The following is a 4,789-nucleotide window of genomic DNA, read 5'->3' as shown; positions in this document are numbered from 1 at the left end:
CTGTGTGGATGTCATGAGACATACTAATTGGAAATGAATAAAAACAGCTTTGAATAAATACAATGTGTGTTAGTTTTTTTTAAATAATAAATTCCATATTATTCCTTCCTCCTCTGGGTTTCTTTCTTTCTCCTGTTTAGTTAATGAAGACACATTATGGTTTTCTCTTAGGCAACACAATATAATATGCTTTAAAGGTACAATTCCCCCTACTGCTCAGGGGGAAGCACCAGGATATCCCTGCCATCTTCTCCAGCAAGGAATGTTACAGCCACATCTCCCTGCAGGGTCTCAGGGACCTGCTACAGGTGGAGACCCCTCTGCAGAGCATTCTCCCATTCCTCAAACAGAGGCCCAGAGGAGCAGAGAGGGGGATCATGAGTTCTAACATAGTGATCTGCTCTATAAACTGCCCTAAGCTTGACCCTGCTTGTAGTGTCAAAATGTAACAGCAGCCAAAGGCCTGGGACATAGTAAATTGAAGCTCATTGAGGCGCGCTCCTGCTCTGCCTCGCCTGCTGAAAATTGTGCTTTTTTCTGTCATTGCAGGCGAGGCAGTGAGCGCGCTCTGGGGGCGGAGGCGGGACGGAGGCGGGGCAGAGGCGGAGCGAAGGGGTGTCAGGAGGCGGAGCTAGTCCCCCGCTCCCATTGGATGGGAGTGGTCCCGTGACCGCTCCTCTGCTTCCCCGAGCGGCAAATTTGAAACTTGCCTGTCTCGGCAAAGTTTCAGAGCCTCCGCACGCATCAGCATGCATGCGGAAGGGGAAACTATAACCGCACTGATGACAGATGCAGGGTGTTTGTGCATCTGCTCAGCGTGGCTCAGCGAGCTTGAATTTACTATGTCCCAGGCCAAAGAAACTGACACAAACTACAGAGGAAAATAACAACAGTAGGTTGCTGAAAACTCTTGCACTAGCCCAGAACACAATCTACTGTACAATAAACCTACACTGGCGACACACTTTATTCGAGCTCGGCTAGTCCCACGAATTCGGGTATACCCGGGTGTATTGAGGTTTGTGACTGTTTTCTGCCCGAGTGCATTGGGTTATTTTCCAGGCAGGGATTGAAGCATTTTATTCCCGCTGGCTGCAATACTGCACAATATATATATATACTGCATTACAATTCATGAATTTATGCCATCTGGTAGACACGCGAAGCATTGCAGCCTATTAAATCCTAATCATTATCATTTAACAGATCAGCCGCCCGTCAGCCAGGCATGAACCCAGGCTGGGAAGGCAAACGCAACGGGGCTTGTCAGAGGTGAGGAGCGGCGGATTCCAGGTATCTGCCAGGTACATACTGGGTATTTGCTCGAATAAAGTGTGTCGGTGCAGTACATATTCTAGGCAATGATGCTCACTCTTACTATAGTGTTACTTTGGCAGAATCAACATTTACAGAAGGAGCTCCGGTGCAAATTAAGTTAGACACACTTACACCAGGACCAAGGGAGGTGAAATACACATAGGTTACTTGGAAAATTAACCCTAGAGATTGGTTGGTTATTTCCAAATATGTTAATTGTACAACATACACCGCATTTCAAGTGCAGTCCATAAAAACACGGTTCTCACTTGGTATTTCTCCTTATAAATCACACAAAACAACTGAAACAATGGTTAACTAATTGCAATGTCCCATTGAGATTGGAAGGTCGTTTGCAAAAAATATCTCCAGAATTAACGTTTTGCATGACAGGGAGAAAATAATTGATATGATCACCGAATTACATAAAGATGCAAAATTATCCTGGTTTGAGAGCCTTTTTGGATATAGTCCAACAGCCACTAGTGTGTTAAATTGTATGATACACCCAATCATAGATTTTATAGTAGGAACAGTAGTAATGTTTGCTATTCAATTACACTAGTATTGTAAATGAAAGTCCTCAATTGGAATTATCCAGTGCCTTATTGCTGAGTCCCACGAATACCAGAAAAAATGGCTAATTTTAAAGTTAAACACCATTATTTTTACATTGTTTCAATCACAGTACAACTATTCTCTAGTTGCAGAAGAGCTTACACTCTATCATTGCCACTGTTACAAAATGTACAAGTGGAACGGTAAACAAGACATAGGGATGTTAGCGGAGAAGGTCAATGTGAGTGTTTTGGTTTTATCAGATACAGAGCTGACACAAGTAAAAACAACTAATTAGTGTCTAAAAGAAGTAACTCTATAACACCAAGGATCTGCCATATGACAATACAGAAAGGGATTGGGATAAGTTACATTTTATTATCTATTCTATTGTATAGCTATTTGTATCAATGCTGTATTAATTTTTTTTTTTTAGCATTATTATATTAGATTAATTATGTCACTAACATTTTTATTACCAAAAACATAATGGCCGAATCACATGTCCCAGAAAAATCTTTTATTTCTTTTTAAGGGGGTTTTGAAAACAGAATTCAAGTGATTCAGAATCCATGTTGTCTGTTTGTATTTATTTGTTTCTCCACATTATTCTGTAATCATTTGTAGCAACTTAGAATATGTGAATGGTTTTTAGTACATTTTGGAGACAAGATGAAGTCTGCCCAAGGTTTAGATAAGAATATGGTCTGTACGGCCAGGCTTTTGTTTACACATTCTTTTTGTTATTATACAGTTGGCAGTTCTCGGCTTCCTAATCTTATCACTGCTTAATTGTAATAGGTTAAAGTAATAGCTAGGAATTACTATAGGAATCCATTTCTTAGAGAATGCATCACAGCAGAACAGAAAATATAATGCTCAAGTTTCCTCTCCATTGTTAACCTGTAAATACCTGTACTAGATGAAGTTTGTTATTGTAAAATGCCTCAAAAATAAATGATATATTTGAAACTGCAAAGAATCCTGTGTCATCATAATTATTGGAAGAAGAATCTGAATAATCACCCACTGGATAATAACGTTTATTTTTACATGTACAATATACTGTAAGGTTCTAGCCTGCAGTAAGGAAAAAAGAGAGATCCAGCGCTCCACGGATTTCAAGATAAATTAATTTATTGTGCCACAATAAATTCATTTATCTTGAAATCCGTGGAGCGCTGGATCTCTCTTTTTTCCTCAGTGTACATTGGAATTTGCCTGGCAGGTACTTCCTTGAACCAGCAGCACCGGTAAACTGTATGTATTTATTTATATTGTGGTGTGCAGCCTTAAACCCCCTTTACATCTAGCCTGCAGTACCCATGAACATCCACCGGGACTGCTGCTGCTCTTGCTTCCTGATTCTGAAACCTGACACCCTTGCACCTGTACCATGCCTCCAACCAGACCTATATAAACCTCCCTTTCATGTTCCTCCCTTGCCTGTTCCTCCCTTGCCTGTTCCTCCCTTGCCTGTTTATACTGGTTTCTCCAGCACTTGCTAGGTTCCTGCATTCACTGCTGCTGCTTTTGCTGCTGTTGCTATTTACTGTTGCCCTGTTCCTCAGACCCAGTCCTGTTGCTATTTCCTCGTTGCCGACAGAGGTGACCCCGACCACGATATCTGCTGCCTGCCTCCGACCATTGCTTGTGACCCCGACCACGCTATCTGCCGCCTGCATCCGACCATTGCTTGTGACCCCGACCACGCTATCTGCCGCCTGCCTCCGACCTCTGCTTGTGTCCCCGAATACTCCAATCAGTAATGCCCGGAATTTACGCAGCTTGCAATGTGTAGTTTTCAATGTGCTTATTTCCAGCCAATCAGCTTTCAGAACAGCTGAGACAGGGCAGGGGCTTGGTCAGAATGAAGTAACAGCTCTGAGACAGGGCAGGGAATTGGTCAGAAAGTATCACCCATGGGTTGACTCCTCCCCCTCCCGAGCTGACTGAGATTTTCTGAGCAGATTCAGTTGAATTGGAGAGGAGGGGGAGGAGGAGGGGGGAGGAGAAGGGGGGAGTGTAGAGGTGCTGTGTTGTGTGTGGTGTGCTGTTGTGTGTGTGCGTGTGTGTAGCAGTAGTTTGTGTGTGTGTGTACACAGAGGGGGCGGCAGTGTGTGGATATAGATAGCTGCAGTGTAAGTGTATATAGAGGTGGTTTCATGTATTGACCATTTTATTTTAATAAAAAAATCTGTATAACTATACAAAAGTGTCTATTATTTATGAAAAAAGTCTACATTTAGCCTATAATAGTAATAATCCCTGAAGGCCAATAATGCCCTGGCTGGGTTAAAGTCCCTCGGCTTCGCCTCAGGCCTTCAACTCTTCCAGCCAGGTCATTATTGGCCAGTAATGCTCTGTCCTTCTGGGATTATTACTTAATTATATCCCGGTAGAAGCATCATAAAACACAACCTTATTTTCAGACCATTAGCTGAGCACAGGGTTCTACCTTTCCTTCCCCCTCTCCCATTTTCCCCACTAGGTATAACTATTCTGTGACAGTACCTGACCAAGCAGGCAAATTGATCAAAAATCCAGACCCTGCTCACTACTATTGAGTGCCTGAAAAAAATATATATGCTGCTATGTTTTTGGTTCTTCTTAATGGAAGTAACATGTTAAATAAGATGTGGTCAAGCTTCTTCGATTGAAGCTACCTTCCTTATTGTTGTGTATTTGTATCCTGCCTTATTGTATTTTTCATTATATAAAATATGATGGTATGGGGTTATATAATGTTGCCTCATTCGGGGCAGATGAGGATTTTCAGCATGGGGAGAATGTAACCATATAGCCCCTGGCTATATATTTCTCTGCCCTAGTATTATAAGTCCTGGTAACAGCAGGCATTGCTATTGTTAAGCCCCTCTCCTAGCATGTGAACCTCACCCCCCTTAAGTTATAT

This window comes from Ascaphus truei, chromosome 6, assembly GCF_040206685.1.
Source record: "Ascaphus truei isolate aAscTru1 chromosome 6, aAscTru1.hap1, whole genome shotgun sequence".
NCBI classification, from domain to species: Eukaryota; Metazoa; Chordata; class Amphibia; order Anura; family Ascaphidae; genus Ascaphus; species Ascaphus truei.
This window is presented reverse-complemented; position numbering follows the sequence as displayed.